The sequence below is a fragment of the Prionailurus viverrinus genome, chromosome D1 (genome assembly GCF_022837055.1).
Source record: "Prionailurus viverrinus isolate Anna chromosome D1, UM_Priviv_1.0, whole genome shotgun sequence".
NCBI lineage: Eukaryota > Metazoa > Chordata > Mammalia > Carnivora > Felidae > Prionailurus > Prionailurus viverrinus.
This window is the reverse complement of record NC_062570.1, coordinates 92,951,999-92,977,664: the sequence shown is the minus strand read 5'-3', so window position 1 is coordinate 92,977,664 and position 25,666 is coordinate 92,951,999. Positions and strand designations below refer to the sequence as shown.

The 25,666-nt window shown below is 35.4% G+C and overlaps 1 long non-coding RNA gene across 1 annotated transcript; it reads right to left on the bottom strand.

Moving 5' to 3' along the window:
• Nucleotides 1–24,560, bottom strand: LOC125147177 (uncharacterized). The gene is made up of 3 exons (XR_007145041.1): nucleotides 24,322–24,560; nucleotides 18,376–18,483; nucleotides 1–183 (listed from the first exon to the last, which is right to left on the bottom strand). It is a non-coding gene; the product is annotated as an uncharacterized LOC125147177 (long non-coding RNA).
• Nucleotides 24,561–25,666: the final 1,106 nt, after the last annotated feature.

Below are 25,666 nucleotides of genomic sequence, written 5' to 3'. Positions count from 1 at the left end.
TTAAATTATACAAACACTGCCATTTATCCCATTTTTTCCTGCATTTCCTACCTAAATTTGTAATATTAATTCAAAGACGAGATCAATAGAGCCAGCATCACTTGATGTAACTTCCCAAATTGGTTCCAAGAAGTCTTTGGCTTAAGTAATTATTCTCCTCCTCCGCTTCTTCCTTCTTCTTTTCTGTGTAAAATTATGATCAGATTACAATACTATCTGTGGGATTGTTAGTCATCTAAAAACTATAAATATCATGGGTATTTTTTCTTCTTTAAAGGAAAATATTGGATAAAGATGACCACAGGAAGATTAAGCTTTTTACTCTGCTTTCAGAACTAAAACTAAAACTCAATATTATATGTTACTTTAACATTGGGAGAAATTCGGAGGGCCTCTAACTGCCTAAATTTAAGATCACATTATCCTCTTCCCACAGATAAGGTGCCCCAGACAAACGACCCATTTTATTAAATGGATTGTTATTTGCTCAGTCAAGTGCTGTGTGTTTGGCCATACCCATAACCCTAGGTCAGGAAATCCTCCCTCACCAACAAAATGCATAGATGATTTAAACAAAAATTTACTTTGTTCACTTACTCAAAAATCTATTAATTTAGTGACTCAGTTGGTTTAGCATTGAGGCAAGTACTTTGCTTGTATTTATATTTAATCCTCTAACAGCCCCCATATTGGTGTCATTATCTCCATTTCACAAATAACAAAACTGTGATTCAGAGAGGTTAAGTCATTTGTTGCAAGTTACAGAGAAAGTAAGACCAAACCCAGGCTCTATTCTAAATTCCATAACCTTTTCATTACCGACATTATTTCTTTTAGAGAGAAGTTTACTTCGTAAAAAAATGCAAGGGAGTATGGTACAACAAGTTTCCCATGAAATCATTAGAAAACAAGTGTTTGCCTCTTAAAATGGACAAGCATCTTTTTCTTATCCTAGTATTTCATTTCTCACTGATATTGCTAGATTGAAAACACAAGAACACATTGATGTTAATGATGATAGTTGAATGAAGGTGTTATAATATTTAAAATATGTGTTATCTGTTAGTTTGGGTCTTTTGTGCTAGAGGCAGGGATGTAAACAGATTTAAATCACTGGGACATCTTTGGCCTTGGGCTGTCTTCTCTTTCACCAAACTTCTTGATCATCTCGTTAATGCCCTTCTCCTCGTTTATATTTTTTCAAACATGACTGGTCCCTGGTAAGTTTGAGTGAAAGCTCCAGAGGATGGATCCTAAAGAGACTCAGGAGCATGAGTTTTATATACTAACTGGGCTAAAAGTACAGTTTCTCTCTCTTCCCTCTTCTGTTTTTCATAGAGATACTATGAGCTTAGAAATAAAAATTCTACAGGAAACCATTTACCTCCATCTTCAAGAATTATACTCCTTTCCTCACAAGGGATAAATTAAATGGGAGTATGTTCTGTGGCAATTCTGTTTACATACACTTCTAAGTAAGGATATTCTTATCACGTATATTCCACTTCCTAATTTCGCTTTTTCTCATGACTCATTATCACAGCTATAATGTATTAGAGTCTAATACATGGCAGACACTGCATTAGTTTCTATACATCTATCACCACATTCTGCATCAAATCACACCCTCATATTATTTCCATATGTCAATAAAGAAATAAATGTATAGGTCATGTAAGAATATGCTTATAGATCATGTAGCTACAGGAGCCAGAAGTCAAACCCAGGTCTTACTCCAAGCTCATTCTTGACTCACATTAAACACGGTTAGATGGAGTGATTGGGAAACATCACAGCCTGCTTTGAAGGCAAAAGCTGCTTATGAACACATTTTTTGGTGGAGACAGGTCTTTTCACTGGTTTGCCTGCTGCCTACTTGATTCCTAAAAATATACCGTTGATTGTTCATAACTTCAGAGAAAATCGCTTTTCCATAAAGTGCCCATTATAGCATGTCAGTGGATGTGATAACGTGCATAATTTACCTCAGGGGAATATGTAATTAGAAAATTAACCTTTTCCTTTTCTCCTGTTAATCAGTTGTAGAAAATTATGGAAGAATAATGCACTAGCAGCCATCTACTGTATTATTGTACTTTTAATTTCTAGGTTTTTTCAGTAAGAACAAAATGCTAAGAGATAAGCATGAATGTGTTAAGCAGAAATGGCATTTTGCACCTACAGGGAAACTATTTCCTGTACCTTTCATTTGCTTTTGAAAAATTCTTTAAAATATTCTCTCTCTTGGAGTAGTGTTTTACTCAAATGGCCAAGAAAATTCAGGATTCTGTTTTCACCTCTAAAATCATCCTTACATTTCAGAAAGCATGGTGTTTGTATATGGTACATACATGCTTGTGTCTCTGTGAAAGGATCAAGAACATGTAAACTAAGGGTGATGTGGCCTGAGAAATTGAGAAGGGCCAGGAACCCTATCCTCCCCTACTGATACCGACTTGCTTGCTCAATTCCCAGAAGAGTTTAATTCTCTGAACTGCAAAGAAAACAGAGTTAGTCTCATCGTTATTGAAATATTTGATCAGTGTTAACTCGAGATCTCACAGAGGCCGATAGGCAAGGTTGGTTTTATATCTTGAAATCACAGGGTCACAACTTTGATTTTAGTTACATCGTTTGTGATATTTTATTCCTTAGAGACATATGAGAAGCCAAAAAAAAAACCCACATAAATCTGAGATATATTAAAACTGTATATGCTAAAGGGTCAGAGGAATGGCTTTGAACTTGGAGTCAGGAGATGTTTTACTAACTGTCTAGTTTTGAGTACATCTCTTAAGTTCTCAGAGTCTCAGTTGTCCATTTGCAAAATGGAGATTTTTTTATCTTGTCCTAACTACCTCAAAGAGTTTCTGAAGAGGCAGACATTAAAAAAAAATGTATGTCAAACATTTCAATTGTAATTTTAAGAGTATGAAAAAATGAAATATTGTTATTCCTACCAGCTGCTATATTTGAGTGGCTAAATTTTTATTTTTATAATAAGACTGATGTAAAGGCAGCATTCTATATCTTCTTATTCTGAAATTCTCTGTAAAAGTAATTTCTGGTATTCTAAAAATGTTTCATAGAGTAACACGCCCCCCCCCTCCCGCCCCTATCTGTGGTTTCAGTTTCCATGGTTTCAGTTATCCAGTCTTTATAGGAGAGAGGCAGGGAGAGATTTGAGATGGGGAGAAGAGAAAGCAGCGTGATTACTTAGGCAGAGACTGGAATGATGTAGCCACCAGCCAAGGAACGATGGTGGCCACCAAAAAAACAAGAAGCAAGGAAAAGATTCTCCCCTAAAGGATTCAGAGAACACACATCCCTGTTTGACACCTTGATCTGTGTCTGCCCAGTTGAAACTGGTTTTTGTGCTTGTGAGTAAGGAAGTATAAGGGAATAAACGTATTTTAAGCCATCAAGTTTGTCATAATTTGTTAAAGCTGCCATGGGAACTAATACAGCATCCATCCCATCACATCAAAGAATATTCTAGATAAAATGTTGAGTGACTGTGGCAACATCTTCCAAAACCCCTAGCCTACCATCTCACCCTTCTGCTTCACTGGCCACTCCTAGCTCTTCAGAAGTCCTCTTTGCAAATTTCAACATGGCCTCAATGAGAAATCATGGGATGCATTGTAGTTTCCTAATTGTTCCCTTGCATTCTGGGCCATTTATGATACGAAAGGAAAACTTTTAGCTGGTGAAATTATTGGAGTTAAATGAGTTATAAAATAGGAGGTAGAATTTCCCAAGTGGTTTGATTCAAACTTCTCTTTGATGGTATGAGAATAGATCTGATTATTTCTTAGTTTGGATTCTTTCATTTTCCTTTCTGCAATGAATTGTTGCACACGATGCACGTTAGTGGATTCTCTTAAGAGATGCCAAATAGGAAAGTAAAGGAGTACATCTCAGGATTTCCCTTTCCTCTCCTTTCAGTCATGTGGTTGGTTTATTTATTTATATTTTGCCCCCACTGGCAACTTAGTGCTTCTGTTTTTACTGGGAAACATAACAATTTCACACTAAAGGATCTTAATACTTTAAGAGAAACAATAGAAGAGACGTCTTAAAAGACTTTAAACCATGAATTTTTGAATATGTTTAAAAAGAAGAAGGGTAAGAGAAAATAATTTTTCTGGAATTTCTAAAATTTGTCATTTCTCTTGGATGAGAGGTTTTTCCTTCCTATACAGGTTAATATGCTGCCGTTTTTGTCCCTCTTTATAATTAACCGAACACAGACAATTCTTAAGAGTGCCTTCTCCAATTATTTTTGGATAAATAATAGTGAAAAAGGCTGTTTTGAATGAGTAAATATTGAATTATCAAGCTATTTCTCAGAGATCATCAGTGGTTGAGGGCTATCTATAGGTGTTAACTAATTTGTTGTGATATCCCTTAATCACGTATAACATCTAGAAGAGAATATATTTCTTTATATTTTTGACCCATATTGTGGGTCACCCACTAAATATACATACTCGGATTTTTGTATCTAAATAGCATTAATTTTGTGCTAATAAAAGCCCCCCCAAAAGTTTTTTTTTAATTTGTTTTAATACTCCTACACACAGTGCACAAAACAAATTGCCAAAACAGCTAAGAGAAGAATATATCAGGTAAATGCAAGTGAGGGAAATGTATAGCTTCACCTGGTGTATCTATAAATCTAGGATATCTAGATCTAACATGCATTTATATTTCCAATCCTTATCTCTGCAGCCATTTCTCTGTCAGTCTTTGTCTCCATTCTTTTACTTATGTGTTATATTACCTTGTGTGTCTCTGTATGTTTTTAACTAGTGAATGAAAGAGTTAAATTAGAAATTCCTAAATTGGAGGTAATAGAGGTAAAATCGGGAAAAACAGATGGACTAGGAAAAAGTAAAGGAGGTGGAACTAAGACTAAGATTTTTGATCTGGGCACTGGTTACAAATGTATGCTTATTTTAAAAACCACATCAAGCTCTATCCTTTTAATTTGTGTGCTTTTCCGAACATATTACATACTAAAAAATTCATTTAGAAGTGTAAAGAAAAAATGGCAAAGTGATTAAAATACTTACAGGGAGGTAAAAGGAAAATAATTTTTAAGTGAAATAGCATTGGGGAATATAAAAATCTCATTCTCATATTTTTCAGAATGTGTTATCTTTTTTGAGGAAAATAGTTTATGTATTATTTAACTCAACAGCTACATTCTCTTTTGGTTTGTTAGGAATATTCTTGGTTCACGTCAGTCATTATAAATGCACCATCCCATAAATAGTAAGTTGACATATCACTAATAATCTTATTTAAAAATGTCAAAGTAGAATAGTCTGACCTACCAAGAGTTAATTTCAAAATTATGTTTCATTTAGGCATACAACACAGAATCATTTTGTACTCTTTGTACAAATTTTGGAGCAGCAAAAAGTTCCATTCTTTTCTGGACATTGAGTAATTTTATTTAAAAACCACAATCTTTTATAATAAAAGGGATCGAAGGTTTAGGGTAGCATACAGTTTCCAAAGACAAGCAGTGGAAAATTTTTGCATTGACAGCAGGAAACTTTATTAGCATTGATATAAGCCTGTCTTTACATTTCAGTTATTTTTTTATGTTTTAAACTGTGTGTACTTACTAAATATTAAATGATAAAGATTGTATTCTGCTTAATGTCCATATTTTGAGAATGAGAATATCATAAAGTTAGGATTTGTTAGTTCTGCAAGAAGTCAAGGCCCAGAAATATTCAAAAATGTAGTAAGATTCTTCAAGGTCCTTTAATTAGAAAGAAAAGTTCAGGATTACACCAGAAATTTTTGTGTTAACTGGCACATAAATTCCCCTTGATAAGGGGAAATATATAAAGGCCCAAAGTGGGAATGAGGGGTGGGTGGGTAGATAATTTAAGTCTCAGAAGTAAAATGGTAGAAATGGAAGAGTGGGAGTAAACTCCCATTAAAATAAATGGATAAAAGCATTTCCATGAACAGGTTGATATATCAGTAAGCACTGGAGGATCTGTAGGTGGGGAATGGAAAGGATGTAGATAAAATGGGAATGGCCTCCTTCAGGGTGGGCTGACAAACTAAACATAGAGACATAAGCTGTGCTCTAGTACTTTAGGTGGTCTTCCGTCAGGGAAGTTTGGGTGCATATCAATCTGTGTACTTCTGTAAGAGAAAATAATAACTCAGCATCAGAGACATTGGGTCAGAAGTTTCAGGACTCTCTGGGCATGTTCAGACTTTTTTTTTATGGGTGTGACTAAATTCACCTGTGTCTTAGTCAGCTTGGACTGCTATAACAGGATATCATAAACTGGGTTACTTAAACAACAAACATTTATTTCTCATAGTTCTGGAGGCTAGAAACACAAGATCAAGGTGCTAACAGATCTAAAGTCTGGCGAAGGCATAATTTCTGGTTTGCAGATGTTTGTCTTTTCTCTGCATCCTCTATGTGTTGGAGAGAGAAAAATTCTCTCTCTTGTCTCTCTTCTTATAAGGGTACTAATGCCATTCATGACGGCCCTCCCCTCATGACTTAATTTTTTACCAAAGCCACCACCTTCTAATACCTTCACATTAGGGGATAGGATTTCAAAATAATCAATTTTTGAAGGACACAGTATTTAGTTCATAACACCTGGTAATGAATATTCTATAAAAATTATATTTTAGTACCTCCAAAATTTAATATTTTTTATCATTCCGCCCTTTACTCAATGATAAAATAGATTTTATGTTCAGTTTAGCTTAGACACTACAACAATGAACAAAAGCAGACAGTTTCAAAACATATAATGAATTAACCTATTTAGTCTGAGAGGTGAGGGGTGTGGCATGGAAGGACTCTGTTTGAGCACAGTCATGGAAAATAATATATTACCCAGAAAAACCTAAGTGAGTCTCGAAGGAGGGTGAATAGTGCTCCAGACAGAGGCAGTAATATACACAAAGGCATAGTAGATGTATTAGCATATTAGAGTATTAGACAAAGCATCCTACATTTGGGGAACAGAAGCAAGTGGCAATAGCATTTGAGGTACATCCAGAGAATTAGAAAATAGTCTTGTGTCTGTGCATGTATGCCTGTGCCTGTGTCTGTGTGCGTGTTGATTTCTTTAATCTAAATACAATGAGAATCCATTGTAAAATTAAACAGGAGAGAAAATGACAGTGTTTGTGTTTCAGAAAATCTCCTGGCTGCAAGCTAGATAAATGAATTGGAAGGTGGTTCATGCAAGGCTATTGAGGTGGTCCAGATGAGAGATGGTAATACTTTGGTCCACATTGGGAGTAGTTGGATGGATAAAAATAGGCAAATTCTAGAGAAAAGTCCTAATACTGTATCCCATAAATTGAGTGAGAAAGAGATTAAATAGCTCAGAGCTTCCTGGTTTGTTTGTCTTGGAATACATGTTGGGGCCATTTAAAAAATAGTGACCCTGTTCTATGTGGAAGTCCATGAGTTAAGTTTGGAAATAATGATATAAATATGTCTTTGAAACATCCATGTACAGGTGAGAAATAATGGAATGAGGATAGACTTTATTTGCCATAAATCATAATATAAATGATATTTGAAGCCAAGAGTGAATGAAATTATTTTTTAGAATATAGTGTGAGAAGAGGAGAGAGCCTAACATTAAGCCTTAGGGAATTTTAATCACAGGAAAAAAAAAACAGGCAATATTGGTCATGGAATGCAAAAAAAGGGTCTTTCTACAAGCAAAGAGTTATTAGCAGCAATGCCAAATGCTAGTAGGAAGTCAACAAATTGAAAAAATAAAAAAGCTAACAAGTTGATAATTGAAAATCGTCACGTTAGAGAGAATTCTTCCTATAGAAGAAGCAAGTTCAGAGATCTGGGTCTGCTGAGAGAGGAGCAAGATAACAGAGATAGTGAATGCCATATTTCATGAAGTTTAGCTATGGATAGAGGTCAGTGTTTGAGAGGAATGTGGAACAACAGATCCTTTACAAGGAAGGGATCAAATTAAGAGAGAGACTGAATATGTAAGAAAGCCTGTATAGTTGGTACTGTAAAGGTAATGAAAAGGGAGAGAATGGAAGTCAAGTCACAGATTGGCAAATCTGAGGTACTTAAATAAACCAGAGTACTGAAGAAATCAGGATTTTTAAAAGTGTTGTAAAAGTCTGAAATACTTGTAGATTGTGACAAAGAAATAGATCAGAGCAAAAATTGAACAGTTGGTGGGCCACATAGAGATTGCACTTGTGCTGCAAAATCATAAACATAAAATAGAGCCTATGTGCACTTTTGTGGGATGTTTCCCAATGGAGCACAGTTATTCTGGTTATGATTAGTATGTGGTAAATGTAATAGGTGGAATTATCTAGTTTGGAAGTTTTGCCGAATATGTAAAATAGAAAAAGAAACGGCTGTGGTAGATTTTGCTATTGACAAGTGTAAACTTGGAATGATGGACCATGCACTTTGAATAAGCAAGAAAATGATGTTTCAAACAAGTGAAATTGTTTCTGCCTTTTGTGCATGTAAAGTTTGTAAAGATATGGAAGTTATGGTCAAATAAAAACAGAAATCCATACCATCTGACACTGTAGCAACATCTTACAAGATTAAGCTGAAGGATAAAACAAGACTGTGGAGATTATTTCAGTCACCTCATTTTGGAGATGATGTATTTAAAATTCAAAGTGGCATGATAACGGATATAGAGTAGTTAGAGAGCTGTAACTCAAACTCACATCTCTTTAACCTTGATATTGGGTACTCTCCATAGTCTTAATTATCAGTCTCATTACAGATTAGTATATTGACATTGCAGAAGATGACTCAGGCAAAGCATATTCAGAGAAATTAATCTCTGATTAATTTCACCAAATAACTACCCCAGTCTACAGCAAGGTGTATCAGTCCCTGAAATAATATCAGAGATCTTTCTATGGTTCTATGACATGTGATTAAAGAGTAATTCCCAGAAGGGTGGAAGAAAATTATAAGTAGGGGTTATTTACAAAAGAAAGTATTTGCAGGGAGCCTGGGTGGCTCAGTCGGTTAAGAGTCCAACTTTGGCTCAGGTCATGCTCTCACAGTTCCTGCATTCAAGCCCCACATTGGGCTCTGTGCTGACAGCTCAGAGTCTGCAGTCTGCAGCCTACAGCCTGCTTTGGATTCTGTGTGTCCCTCTCTCTGCCCCTCCCCCAATGCATGCTCTGTCTCTGTCTCTCTCTTAAAAATAAATAAACTTAAAAAATAAAGTATTTGCTTTGGATGGCAGTAAACACCAACTATATTTACCATTTTTTCCCTCAAATACAATATAATATTAAGCAGATTTATTTTTTGCTTAAGTAATATCAGTAAAAATTTTATTAGAAAAATTAAAATTGAGTATCATATCAGAAAAGTCAGCTACAATATGGATTAAGAGAGGTAACATCTAAAAAGTTACAGATAACCATTGCCTACATATGATGCAAATTCCATGTCAATTAGAAATATTCATCAACTGATAGATATAATGTGCTTGTGTAAATAAAATCACTTCTTCTAATTTCTATAATCTCTCAGAATCTTACAGAAAGCTTGCCATATCAGAAACCTTGGATTGATATGCCCTATTCATAAAAATTAATTTCACTGGCATGCAATACTATATTATTTACAAACGTTCTACTGTCCACATATCAAAGGGTTGATTGTTGGCAATCTAAATATTCATGCTATTCAGCATGAATTCCTCTTGACTAGATTCATGTACTCTTGTCATGACTGATAATTATTTTGATAGTTAATTGAGATAATGCACCAATGCAGAAATAAACAAGTTGAAGATATATCACCACCTCCCCTCACCTTACACTATAATAGTATAAATCATCTCTTAGATTTATACAGTTCTGATACTGCATACTAATCCCTACACATGGCTAGAGAACCCTCTAAATAACAAAAGACATTTAATCTTCCTAGCTTCTCTTAAAGCAGGAGATATCTGCTCTTCTAATTCCAGATGTGAGGGGAACAGCTTCTCTAAACTTGAAATTGTTAACTAAGTAAGATGTTCACAAAACTTATGTAATTCATTATCAGTTTTATTCATCGAAGTATCTCAAATGCCTTTTGATGTTTTCTGGCACATATTAGGTGTTCATGAAATACTTGTTGAATAAATAAGACAGACATAACAGATTAAATACTGAGAATCACTGTCAAAATAAGAAATCACTGTCAAATGACAGTGTCAAATGACATTTGACAGAATCACTGTCAAATAAGAAAGCATGTCATCTCTATGTCATCTCAAACTTTCCATCCTTAACATCGGCATTTACAGCCACTGAAGAATCTCTTCATAAAGTTTTGTTTGAGATTTAAACTATAAGTAAGGGTTTTACATTAAAAATATTGAGTTTATTCCCATTAGCTAAAAGATAAATGTCTAAAGCAAAGATAAATAACAACCCTGGGTGTTGTAAGTGGATTTTACTTTGGTTTGGCAATTTGATCATATATTACCCACTGGAAAATGTTGTGTCATTACAAACTCACCTCAATAGGCTAGGGATTACAATTATTTCCAGAGTAGAAAGTCAAACAAAGGTCATAAAAGCAAATTAATTAAATGTTTGAATCAGAACGCTGCCTAAAATGATCACTTGTTGTTCAAATTTACAAATCCCAAAGCATCCTAAGAGGTGCTTTAGCAAGAACACTATTGGAGAAGAAGCAGCATTTCCCAGAGGTTGATAGCAACTCATGAACAGTAAATTGTGATGCCAGAGGCAAACATCAATTTTAGATATTCTAATTCTCTAACATATTTTTAGCAAGGAATGCACAATAACAGGGAAGCGGCATATTTTCTTTAAAATTTAGTGACGACATGAAACTGACAGATGTGACAAAGATTCTGAAGTTGAGTGGGCATTCAAACAATCAGGTCCTGTGCTCATTATATACAGAAAATAGATACTGTATCAAGAACTGCAACCAAAGTAGTAGATTATAAATTAGCCCTTCAATTCAGCACAAAATACTTGGAACATGATAACAGCACCATCAACTGAGAGGTGTTTTCAGGTAATAATGATTAAAGTATCAAAATTAATTTGTGAGTTGTTAACTTTTGAATTTATATTCAAATCGATTTAAATATATTCCCAATTTAGCATCACTCTCTCTTACATTCTAGCATATTCCTTATGAAAAGAAAAAGATGGATCCAGAAATACCAGTGAGCTAGGATTCTGACCCAGCCCCCTGCCTATTTTATCTTTGCACAGCCTGATTGATTATATATTGAGGCAATTACAACTTAATGCAGTTCTTGAATTAATTATGCCTGGCATGATCAGGAAGTAACAAGAAGACAAGTATGGCTGGAAACTTCTGGAATTTCACAGTCAGTTTGAAAACTTACTTTAAAAGTATTCCTGGAAAGGGACACAATAAGAAAACAAAAATATAGACAAAAGCATGCTGGAAAAACAAAGAGATATAGATCAAACAGTGAGAGATCAGCATCTTAATGATGAAAGGTTAATTACACTTACTCATTTTTTTAAACTAGAAAGTTATGTGGTATTAAGGCACTCCCCGTTCTATGCAGCTGGTGGGATATTAATTGGTAAAACCTCTTTGAAGCATAATCAAACAATGCTTCTTGCAATTAATATGCACATCCTCTATAGTCTTGCACAACTTTTGAGCAAATGTAAAAGGATATATATAAGAAGATGTCCATATTAATGTTATTTGTTGTAGCAAAAGCTAAGGCAATGCAGATGACCATCACAAGGGTAATATATAAGACATAAGCTAAATCTACATATTGCAACATGACTACAGTACGAAGTATAATATTTAGATTAATAAGAACCCACTTTATGAATGGAGAGACGGTTAAGTCCCATTCAGAATGTACTGCTGCCTGAAAACTGGGAAAGGCTGGATCATATGGCAGGCAGATTATATTGACACCCTCTACAAATGTTATGACATTTTGTGATTTGGTTCTTTAAATAATAAAAAGAATGATACCTCTTTAAAATTATTAATACAGTCTTCTTCACTCTTTTAGCTTCAACCATATCAGCCCCCCTTATGCTATTTCATTATTCTTGATAACATTTCAGTATAAAAGAGCCTTTGCATGTGGTGTTTCCCTTGCCTGAAACGTTCTTCCGTGAAAACAAACATAGCACCTCGATTCTCCTCCTTTGTATCTTTTCTTAAATATCACCTTTTCAGTGAAATCACCTAGCCACCATGTAAAACATTTCAAGTCTACCAGAACCATAGAATTCCTATCTCCCTCCTCTTTTTCTGATTTATGTTTCTCCCCAGTTCTGTCATTTACTACATTAGTTATATAAATAATGTATTTTATCTCTGTCTTTTTTTGTCTGTCTTGTGCAATGGTCTGCCCATTGTAATGTTCAATAAATGTGTGCCAAACTAATTATTTAGTTTTTTTCTGAAATTTGATTTGATCTGTTGTTAATATTGCATCAAAGTTGTTAATGTTTTAGTTTGTCTTTGCCCTGTATATGTTTTTACACTTATTAGTTTTAAACTTTCTACATTTTTAATTCAAATATGCATTTTCTAAAACCAATGTAAATAAATTTGTTGTCTCTTAGTCCAGTTCAGATTCATGGCAGTTATTGGTTTCATATTTATCTTTCCTGCATGTGATAAAAAACTTTAGAGAGATGGGTGAGAAATATTGTGTTTAATTTTGTTCAATGCCTCGTATAGTTTCTGGCATATAATTGGAGCTTGGCAATGTTTTTTTTTTCATTTAAAGAAATTAATAAATGAATTTTTTTCAAATGAAACCAGGTAGCAACTTGCAGTGAAGATGGTGTAGGCTGTGAATTAAAAATAACACAAGCTGAATCTTTTCACAGCAAAACTAAATATTAATTTTTTCAAGTTTTATTCATATAGGCACATAAGTATAATTAGAAAATATACAATTATGTATATTCAATTGGACTTAGAACAAAAATAAAACAAATAATTTTAGTGACTTTAGGAAATACTGAGGAAATGTATAATTTTCATATTACTATACATATTAATGTGATTATTCTAGCTATGAAGAATTAATTTTGAAAATATTCAGGTTATGAAGGCAAAACTCAACTTATTTTTCCTTAAGTTTTATTTAATTTTTGGCATTAATATAAATGCATTTCAGGGGCACCTGGGTGGCTCAGTCAGTTAAGCATCCGACTTCAGCTCGGGTCATGATCTTGCAGTTCATGGGTGCGGGCCCTGCGTCGGGCTCTGTGCCTACAATTCAGAGCCTGGAGCCTGCTTCAGATTCTGTGTCTCCCTCTTTCTCTGCCACTCCCTTGCTCCCACTCTGTTTCTCTGTCTCTTAAAAATAAATCAACATTAAAGCAATGAAAAATATATAAATCCATTTCATGAAGCAGTTTACTATATTATAGCAGCAAGTCAGTTATGGCATCTTCAGCTACTTTCTCCAATAATAGGTAATGTTATTAAGTAAAAGCATGTTAGATATTGGGCATTCACGGAGGCTGCAGAAAGTATGCTGCTTTCTTTTAAAATTAAGTTTTGCTAGCCTAGTAATACCGATGGCTAAAATCCTACTGGATTAGTTTTTACTTTTACCTGTTCTACTTTAAATAATCTTTCTACCTAGGAAAAGGTTGCATGCATGGATCACGATTCACATTTTGACAAACAGAATAAGAAGGAGAAAGGACTCTGGGTAATGTATTAGGGTTATTATAATACAAATCACCAAAAAGGCTGATAAAACACAAGCAGCTAAAAATCACACGCAAAAAAAAGTCTCTATCCTCATGAATCTTGTGTCTTTACTACTGCAGTAGATAATCACCATGGTAAAAGCTTTGGAGACAGAATAAGGGTAGAGTTAGTCTTGGAAGATAAATTAAGGAAGTAAAATCCCATTATTATGGATAATACTATTCAGACTATCATGTCAGAGGGCTGAATAAATTAAAGAAGTTCCATCTTGCTAAGAATTAAAATAATGATTTGTAAAACATCACACGATACTATTGAATCTTTGGGTTTCTTCAAAGAAAATTCTGATTTAAAATTCTATAAGAGTTCCTACATAGATAACAAAGATGAAAACAATACAAATCATACTAATCTTTTTAAAACCTCTGTTCTTGATTTCTATATTTTGGTCTTATATTCTTAGGAATCGAAATCATATAGATAAAGATCTAAGTAAGATAACTGAAGATCTGGGGTGCCTGGGTGGCTCAGTCTATTAAGCGTCCGACTTCGGCTCAGGTCATGATCTCACAGTTCCTGAGTTCAAGCCCCATGTCGGGCTCTGTGCCGACAGTTCAGAGCCTGGAGCCTACTTCGGATTCTGTGTCTCCCTCTCTCTCTGCCCCTCCCCTGCTCCCGCTCTCTCTCTCTTAAAAATGAATAAACATTTAAAAAAATTAAAAAAAAATAAGATAACTGAAGATTTTTTCAGAATTGAAAAATCTTTTTTTTTTTTATCATTGTTTCTTTTTCTTTCTTTTTCTGGAATTCATAGGAGTTCTGATTCAGATTAGGTGAAAGTAAAATGAATTTTCAATTTGATTGGATAATGGACTATGCTACTGGCTGATCCTGCTCTCTCTCTCCAATTTAGATTCCATGTAGGATTCATCTACTCTCTTTGGATTAGAAACACAAACTCTCACAAGCATAGTGCGTCTTCTTTTCACAGAGGCTCATCTGTATACTAACTCTGGTTTGGGGAAGCAATCCGAAAGAATAGTTTCCAGCAGCAAATGTATTCAAGTTGAGGTTAGAGGTGGAGAGCTGGCCCTAAATTATAGAGAATTAAGTCTTGGGAATCTGTCATTTCTCTAAAGCCAGAATCTAAAGAATATTATACATATTTATTTCTAAAGATAAAACTTTAGGCCATAATGTGGTTGCATAGTATATAGGTACGTGAACACATAGGCAAGTGTGGAGAATTGTAATTTTTTTTTTCTCTTTCTCCTCTTCAATGCCCTTGTTCTCTCTTTAATCCAGTCATCTATTTAGCTTATCCTTGTAGGTTAAGCAAAGAAAATCCAGGAAGTAGTTGATAGGAGGTGTTCCTTGGTGACTTTCCATCTGCTTTTCAAAACTGTCCATACCCTCTCCTGACTTAATCCACTTCCTTCATATACTGGGCACCTGTTTAGTTAAGTTTTAGAGGCTTATAGCATTATAAAGTCTATGTTACTTGCTATCCAATGGATAATATTAGAAGACTAATATTCTAATATTGTGGAAATATGACGCAGCAGAGAAAAAGGATAAGGGAGAGCAATACGCACTAATATGGATGGAACTCTGAGACATAGCGTTCAATGAAATACTCTGGTTTTAACCCCCCACATCCATTATACCCTTCCTTGCTACAGAAACACACATATGTCTTACTGGTACATATGTAGAAATAAACATTAGAAGAAGAACAGTGATTATTTGGTGATAGCAAGTAATCAGAAGAGCAGGATGTGAAAACAGGAGTTTGTTCCTATATGTAAAGTTTTTTTTTTTTAATATGAAATTTATTGTGAAATTGGTTTCCATACAACACCCAGTGCTCATCCCAACAGGTGCCATCCTCAATGCCCATCACCCACCCTCCCACCCCCCATCAACCCTCAGTTTATTCTCAGTTTTTAAGTGTTTCTTATGGTTTGGCTCTCTCCCTTTCTAACTTTTTTTTTTCCTTCCCCTCCCCCCATGGTCTTCTGTCAAGTGTCTCAGGATCCACATAAAAGTGAAAACATATGGTATCTGTCTTTCTCTGTATGACTTATTTCAGTTAGCATAACACTCTCCAGTTCCATCCACGTTGCTTAAAAAGGACATGTTTCATTCTTTCTCATTGCCAAGTAGTATTCCATTGTGTATGTTTATGTAAAGTTTTTGCTGTTGATTTTTTTTTACAAGAAGAATATATCCATTTCCTTACTTGCATAATTTACAAAATAAACAGAAGAAAGTGAGACAGGGATGGAAGGGAGGAAAAGAAAGGAGAGTAGGTCATGATGGATCCATTCAAAATATTTTTAAAAAGCAGAATTATGCAGTGATCTAGTACAAATAGATGTTCACAAGATTTCTGCTGAAATGATAAATAAATGACAGTTTTGAGACAGATGCCTTTAGTCTTAGAGCAGTGTGTTTATAGGCAATTTAATGAGGCAGAATAATCTTATTAGGAAATTAACTGTCATTCTCTGCTGTAGGCTCCTTATAAATAATAAAATGTATGTTGCATCTACATTCAAAGAAGTCATATAAAGCTTGGAATCTCTGAGGTTCCTTTGTGACTGAAAACTTTTTGATTCTCAACCTTATGGGGACCATAATACCCTTAAAAGTATCTTTAAACCCCTGTTTACTGTTCTGATTGCAATTCATAGATAATGCAAACCACCTAAACATGTAAATAAAAGTAAATGCAGAAATAAAAACACAGTAATTATAAAGCAACATGCAATATAATATGTGCATATTTGCATTACCTTATTAGATGTCATGAGTGGTTAAAACCATACATGCAAATACAGACAAAAACAAGTCTGTTGTAATGGCCACACCAAATACTTCAGGAAGTGCTGTCCTTGGAGATATGATAAGTCTTAGAAAAGGTTCTAAACAAAACTATATCTAGTCTTCCATAATACACATACATGAAGGTTGCATACTTAAAAAAAATTCATTTTATACTACAATGCAAAATTAGTTTGTATTAGTATGTAAAATGGGGTTAGATTATATGATCAGATAACTATATTAGAGTTTTCACCTATATGAATATCTGTCAAACTCTTGAATCATATGCATGTAAAGAATTCTTCATTATATAGGGGTGCCTGAGTGGCTCAGTTGGTTAAGCATCTGACTTCAGCTCAGGTCATGATCTCATGGTTCATGGGTTCAAGCCCCACATCTAGCTCTTTGCTGACAGCTTGCTCAGAGCCTGGAGACTGCTTTGGATTCTGTGTTTCCTTCCCTCTCTGCTCCTCCCCTGCTCACGCTCTGTCTCTCAAAAATAAATAAATGTAAAAAAAAATAGAATTCTTCACCATGTGTATATATTTAGTGAATTGCAGAGTGTCTGGTATAGTCCTATCCCACTAAATGTAATAATCTCACCCATCATTGTGGCCGTAAAAAACATACCAACAAATGTTCTTTAGGTGAATAATCCTCATTAATAGCCACTGGCTTAGACCCTTGGAAGTGGTTACACTGCCCTAGATGGAAAGTGATCTGTGAAAGTAGCTTCTCAAAGACCAGCAAGGGTAAGAGAACTAGGATAGAGCTTGGTTCAATGAAAGGTTACAGGAATTTCTGTGAGTGGTAGAAATCTAGTCTAGCGCATATATATAAGGAATATAGAAGTGGTAAGGTCTTAAGATGAAGGTATCTGTGTAGGTGTTTGGGAACTGTATGCACAAGTTTCACCCAGATGGATGAATGCTGACCACAGAGTAATCTGCTTTTTTTTTTTTTTTTAATTTTTTTTTTCAACGTTTATTTATTTTTGGGACAGAGAGAGACAAAGCATGAATAGGGGAGGGGCAGAGAGAGAGGGAGACACAGAATCGGAAACAGGTTCCAGGCTCTCAGCCATCAGCCCAGAGCCCGACGCGGGGTTCGAACTCACAGACCGCGAGATCGTGACCTGGCTGAAGTCGGACGCTTAACCGACTGCGCCACCCAGGCGCCCCGAGTAATCTGCTTTTGAGTGGGCTTTTTGACCCTGGGCAAGGATCCTGAGAGAAACAGACAGAATGACTGAAGACCAGATCAGAGCACTTCCCCTGATTGTGTGAGCCCAAGTTTAGATTCTAAGGGAGTAGACTCACCCCACTCTCCATTTCACTCACAAAATAAGTCCTGAGTCAACTGTAATTCCATTTTGAAAAGCGTGGAGAAAGTTAGAGATGTTAGATTGAGCACCTGCATTTAGTCTACTCTCTTTTGAAACCCCACAGCCACAAAAAGTAAATTTAGAAGCAAAAACCCATAGTGGCAAAGAAAAAGTGAGAGTGCAAAGTATCAATTTTTGAAAACATGAAACAGGAGGACAAGTGTCCATTAACTTTACAAAAGTAGCCCTAACCTAGAAGTAGAGAAGCAAAGAAGCAACTCTAAATCATAGAGTTATCTGAAATTTCAGAATCAGCAGCCATATATATATATATATATATATATATATATATATATACTTATTTTGGGGGGGGAAGGAAAATATTTCTGGAAACAAATATTAAGCCAAAAAATAAGGTAATTTGTCTATGCTTTAATCTGCTCAGGCAGACTAAGTAGTATAAACCATCAAAACTTACTTTATCACATTTCTGGAGACAGGAAGTCCAAGGTCAAGGTGCCAGCAGCATCAGTGTCTGGAGATAGCTCTTTCGCTGAGTTGCAGACACTTGTCTTCCCACTGGGCCCTTACATAGCAGAAGGGGGGCAGGAGAGAGACAGAGAAAACAAAAACTATCTAGAAAATTCTGGGAACGATTTGAATGTATTGAAGAATTTAAAAACTTAAGCAGTATTTAGAGATAAATTGATGATACATATATTGGAATCATGACTGTTATTTTAAATCATTTAATTAATCTATATATTAACCCATTAAATATGTACTGACTGCTCACTAGACTTTATTACACTATAAGAGAAATCATTTTCAGAGGTTTTTTGTATTAAATTATGATTAAAAATCATCTCAAAGTTCTTCTAATTCCTAGTTTTACTTAAACTCTGAGCATCATTTTTAAATGTAAGTAATGCAGATAGTAATTCCTTTTCTTGGACTATTGTGGGCATTAAATTAAATAAAATTTTATACAAAATTGCCAAATTGCCAAATTGATATTTATTCCTTCTTTTCCCTTCTCATGGTTTACACTATATGTAATTTGTTATTTCTTTTCTTGAATTTACAAAGCCTCTCTTATGAACATATTCATCTTTATTAAAGCGGACTTTTATTTCCTATTATTCCTATATAGTCTTTATCACATACATCCCGATACCCATTTAAAGAAAATTAAATGGGTTTCAACTGCTTGCATCTATAAATATTAAAACTGATAATATTGTTAGAAACTGCTGTCCAAAATTAAATAACGTTGATATTAAGAGATGAACTGATTTTTTAAAAATAATAGATAATATGATTTCTTTAAACATTTGAAATGTAATTTTATTTAAGACAGATATATTTTTATACAACTTTTTGGAACACATTTTACATAAATCATATCTGCATATGAATTCAGAACTTAATCATAAATTCTAATTGCTTGGGAATTTATTATGAAATAACTATAAATTAAATGAAATGAGAAAACTTCTATTGAGCAGAAACAGTAGAATGTCTTTCTAAATGTTAATTGGAAACTTACAGTCTGAAATTAACCAATATGGCTCTAGACAACAATTTGAGATGAGATTAAAATCAAGGGCATAAGCTCTTGCATTAATTAAACAATTCTTGGAAGGCCTGGGGTGGAAAGCTGGTTTTAAACTCTGTTAATCTGATTAGATTCCAGACCTTATAACAAATGTGACCTACTTGGATTTTGCAATCTTTAGAGTTTCAACTCTTGCCGTGATACCATGATTTTTTTGAGTATTTGCATTTCTTTGGTGTTTCTACTGTGTTATACTTAAATCTATAAGTAAAGGTTGTGTTACACACTAACTGAAAGAGAAAGAAAACATTTCTAAAACTTTACTCGGTGGGACAATTAAAGCTACATCTAAAAAATAATCTCCTTCTATAAAATATTTAAAGACTAGAAATCTTAACCAATTAAGTTTCTTCTTGCATCCTAAAAATTACTTTAATACATTCACAAAGACTAAGTGCAGGTCTTTCTAACTATGGGCAGAACTGTATTTCTCACAAGCTCTATACAAATTATACCTTCTTTTCTTACTGAACTGCAAGCGAATTCCTGGAGGTTTTATCATCACATGCAATATAGTCTTAGAAGACAGTAGTTTTTAAGAGTTCTTATTGAGTTCTTGTGTACTAAGCAGAGGCCTAGGTCACAAACATCAAAAATCAATTGTGACTTACTTAAGCAGAAAAAGAGTTTATTATAAGGATGTCGGTTAGTGCCAAGAAATTCAGAAGGCTGGAAAACCAGCCTCAGAAAAGGAGCAGGAAAAAAGAAAACTGGAGAGCAGCAAGGCTCAGAGCCCAGAACTAGTCCATCACGATGGGTCTTGCCACTGCTTCTTCTGATGTCCTATGAACTGAATGTTTCTGCTTCTGATGCCAGCTGTCTCGATTCCTTGTTTCAATAGCTTGTGATTCAGTTTGGGATAGGTCAAGAATTAGTCAAAAACAACAACAACAACAACAACAACAACAATTAGTCAAATGGATACATGTTAGGCACAACAGAAGCTGGGAAAAAGAATGCCTGGCATTTGGGGCTTTTATGGTGGAAGACTGTTTTTGTATCCTACCACCATTCTCTTAATAGGATAGTTCCAGATATACTAAATCCTGGCAACTATGAAAAATGTTCACACTATCTTGTTCTCAGCATCTGAGATTAGCAATGAATGATTTATAAATCAACATTATGCTCCAAGGGAGCATAATAAAATGAGACCTGTCATTGCTATTACCTAAAAACCTATTTTCATGTGAATAAGCTCACTTTTTAAACATTTTTTTAAATGTTTATTTACTTTTGAGAGAGAGAAAGAGTCAAGCGGGAGAGGGCCAGACACAGGGAGACACAGAATCTGAAGCAGGCTTCAGGCTCTGTGCGATCAGCACAGAGCCTGACGTGGGGCTCAAACTCATGGACTGTGAGACCATGACCGGAACCAAAGTCAGATACTTAACTGACTGAGCCACCCAGGTGTCCCGATAAGCTCACTTTTAATCCAATTATTGTTTTGATCTTTTTTCCTATTTTTCATTGGTTTAATGATAAATATATCCATTGTATGTAACATCACTGCTGTGAACAACAACAACAACAACAACAACAACAAAAAGTAGTTCTGTTCTGACTCAGTCACCCTCTCTCTCAAGTTGACAATGTGCCTACATATCAGCCCAGATAGTTTATACTCCCATTGTATTGAGAACCCCACAATTGCTGCTCCTGCTTAACCTTGTGTTCTAGTGACAGTCCTAGTCTTGGACAGCCTAGATCAGGTTTGCCTGATCTGCTCTCCTGCCCCATGGATCAATCCCAACCACCGAACAAAACTTAGACCAGTAAGAATTCTACAAGGTTTACTTTCTAACAGAACTGAGGGAGAGAAAGTCCTTCATTAGAATAGGAGGCTCAGGCCCTGTCAATGATGACTATGGATCCTGTCAAGTGTTCTGAATTGCAACAGAGTACATGCATGCATGAAGTGTGTTCTCCAGAGGAAGGCAGACATGACAGATGGATAGAGTAAGTCTTGGTGGCATCCTAATCTATTTGTCCCTCTCCTTTTACAGTTGTTTTTCAACCATTTGTTCTATTACAAATAATACCCTCATATTCTTCCAATAAATTAACCTTCTTGCCAAAACAAGTTCTATTGATTTTCTGTCTCTTGCAACTCAAACTGCTATGACCATTACTAACATTGAAGAACAGCTCAAAGCACTTGCTTTCCTGAAGCTTTTAGGTAGAAAATCTTATTTCTCCATCTTTCTTTTTCTTTTTGGTACAAATCATTTGCTTTACTTTCCAGGCAGGACCAGTGATATAATGGAATTTTTAAATCTTTTCCCCTCTCCTTATCTATCCCAAGAAAAGAAATCTGGTAAGAACAGGACAACATGAGCAATATTATCTGTGGGTGTGTTTACTGTTTTACCTCTCCCTCTCTTCCCTCTCCCCTCTCCCTGCCTCCCAGTCTCTTGAATCTGCATAAGAATCAAATGCCCCCTCTACTTTTCCCATGCTGGTAGTTATACTGCACAGTTAAAAGTTGGTACTTCTCTAGTTTTCTGTTTTTCCAATGATGAAGTTTGTGAGGTTAGCTGGGTTATGTATGGTTCATGGAATCTGCTTTGTGCAATGCACTCCTGTCATTAGTAGGTTAAAAGGCAAAATTCAGTATTGAGGGAACATCCCAGATTCCTTTAGGTCTCAGCTATGGTTCCTAATCCAATCTTATGAGAAAATCTCTCTCTTTTAAAATGTTAAGCCCCCAGTGATAAAGTTCACACCCTGCTCCTCATTAGGCTTCTTGAATCTTATCTCTGAAGTGTAAAGCTCACAACCAGATGAATAGAGAATCAATAAATTGGCATTTCTGGTGATACAAGAATGTTACAGGGGAGTATTTATTATCATTTTAATATAAACCCATGGATATTCAGCACTTTGTCTTGTGTTGTGATGTATTCTTCTCTATTGGGAATCACAGTCTCTAACATGGGAAGAAAACAAATCTATTTTTATTCCATATCTTATATGTAAGAACAGATCATTTATTTATTCCTTCACTCATAAAAGATTCAACAGATGTTTTCTGAACAACAACTATAATATCAGGTCCTTTGTACAGTGCTAGGAAACAGAAAAATTACATATATCTTTGGCCTCAATGTGTTTAGGAGAGGGGCGTATCAATGTTGATCAGAGATGTTTCTTCGTTATCAGCTTTTTTGTTTGTTTGTTTGTTTGTTTAGACTACCGGCAGAGTGTATTATTCTCAGAAATATGAACACGTTTGTCTATTTATCATAGCAAGTTTCTCTGTATAGGTACAAAATGCTGAATGGACTTTTAAACTATCCTATATTGAAAGAACTGACTTGCCTCTTTTTTTCTAGCATGAACTAGATATATATACCTGCACAAATCTTTTAAACTTTATGGACTTTGAATTTCTCCTCTGTAAAATGGGGGTAAATTTTGTTGTGCATATTAAATGAGTAAGCATGTATGCCACCCAAATATCAATATAGGCTCTCTTGCTGTGTGAGATAACATGGCCAGTAAAGATGGAACCCAAGCCATGAGTTCTCAGTGGGGTGAGATCATCCCCAAGTGATAAGAAAATTGGTTCTTGAGGGTAAGAAAAAATCCGATTTTATGGATAATACACAAGTACACATATGGTATATAAAAACATAGCTTATCTGTGGTATTAGGATTTTGTGGAGACGTGATTAAGAAAATAATGTTATAAAAAACTCTTTTGAGTGATAAAAAAAAAAAGTGTCAAGGAACACTGACATGGACCATAATCTAGTTTTCTCCCCCAATGCCTGTAAGACCATGGAAATATTACCTCTCCAACTATGTTCCATTTCTAATACTTGTTAAGTCAATGTAATCAAAACTTTCTTACCCTACTTCACAGGGTTGTAATGATGATCTCTGTGCAAATACTTTGAAGTGTACAAAGCACTATGAATTATCAGATGCTATTAGTGACACTTGGACATAATGGCTAAAAATAAAATACAGTTCTTTTTTTTTTTTTAAGAGAAAGAGTGAGAGGTAGTTGGGGAGGGGCCGAGTTGAGGAGGGGCCGAGTTGAGGCAGGGAGAGAGAGAGAGAGAGAGGGAGAGAGAGAGAGAGAGAGAGAGAATGAATATCTTAGGCAGGCTCTAAGCTCAGTGCAGAATCCTACATGGAGCTCACTCCCACCACCCTGGGATCATGACCGGAGCCAAAAAATCAAGAGTTGGATACTCAACTGACTAAGTTATCCAGGTGCCCCTTAAATACAGTTCTTAAGAGAAAACAAACAAAAATCTTACAGTTGGGACAGTTCAAATTCCATTTTGCAAATGAAAATTCTTTTACCAAAGGAGGTGATAATAGCAACAACTTTGAAACCTGGTTCTTTTACTTGGCAGATTTAGGCATATTACTAAATGCATTTTAGAAGTTACCTGTTTCTCAGTTAAGGAAAATAGTAAAGGAAGTAACTTTCTCTTCCCACAAGAACATCCCTTCTTACCTTTCAAGTCTTGTGCCCTACCTTCCACTCCTCAAATCAGACACATTGTCTTGAAACTATGAAATATGCAGTGTTATCTAGAATTGTTTGATCACCTATCTCCTTTCTTCTCTATCCCAGTGAATCTTATTTACTTAGTTTAATTTATTTATTCTCCACAGAAAAATATATATTGAAGATCATCAGTGAGCTGGATGCTCTCCTAGGTACTGAACATACAGTAGTAAATAAAGCAGACAAATTCCTTACAAGCATGCATGGTGTGGACATTGTTATATTTTACTGTAGTCCAGTACTATTGGAAAATAGCAACAATTAAGATATACCCTCACCCTTCTGTGTTCTTTGCAGGGCATGATCCTTTCCCATATGATTTATGTAAGATTCATAGATGCTCCCTTTGTTTACCTATGACAAGGCAGATTCAGGACACTGAAATTCCCATTCTTTGGTTCATAAATGTTATCTGAAGTGCTCTCCACTGACCAACCTGGACAAAACACCTGCTATATATTGACTTGAACAAACTTGAGTGAAGCTTTCTCCTTACCCCAGGCACCTGAACTTAGGATCCCTCCCCACCACCACCCTCAGCCTGAGCTAGCTTATAGCTCCTCCTTAAGTTCTGTTCTGAGAATAGCTGACCTCATAATAAAACAGTCTCTGATCTACTATCCTATCAAACAACCCTTCCATCCTACTCACTGGCACCCAGTTCTTTCTAGCTTTGTTTACTACTCCCTTTAAAAGAAAAGCCCTTTTCTAACTAATCTTTGAGATGCTTGCAATTCTCACAGGCAGAGTGTTCTTGCTGAAATAGTCCCTTTCCCCATGGCAGTGGTCTCTTTTCATACTCTTGCAATGTTTTTTAGTAAGTCTCTCCTTACCTAAGCCTGAATTTCTTTTTTATTTAACAGTGCTTATGTACACACAGATAATAATTATTATATGTGAATATCTTATATTTGGCATAAAGTTCATAAAGTTCATAAAGTTCATAAAGTTCATAATGTTCCTCATACACTGAAGGACATTGGTTTAGTATTATACTCGAGTTTTGTTTCTGGTACGCATTCCTGACAGGTGGCACTCAGGCATTTGATCTAGATGGAAAGTGGTTTTATCTCACAGGCCAACATTATTTGTGATCATGTTTGGAAACCCAATACTGAAAAGGGTTCCAACCAAGGATACATTCTCAGGAAGAAATAGTGCTCTAGCAATATTTTTGTGGATTTGGTTAGTGGTATAGATTCACATGTAATTCTTTTTTTTTTTAACGTTTATTTATTTTTGAGACAGAGAGAGACAGAGCATGAACGGGGGAGGGGCAGAGAGACAGGGAGAGACAGAATCTGAAGCAGGCTCCAGGCTCTGAGACATCAGCCCAGAGCCCGACGTGGGGCTCGAACTCACAGACCACGAGATCGTGACCTGAGTTGAAGTCAGACGCTTAACCGACTGCGCCACCCAGGCGCCCCTCACATGTAATACTTATGTGCCTTCCTCGAGAGTCTCTACCCACATTTTCCCACATATTCTCATTGGTTTTCATGACACATTTATCTCATTTTCTGATTTCCGTTGTCTAACCCCAAGGACTCTTTCCACTATTAGATCTATTAGCTGCCTGTGTGTTCTTTTAGGTTACCAGCAAAAATCATTCTTTCTCTCTGT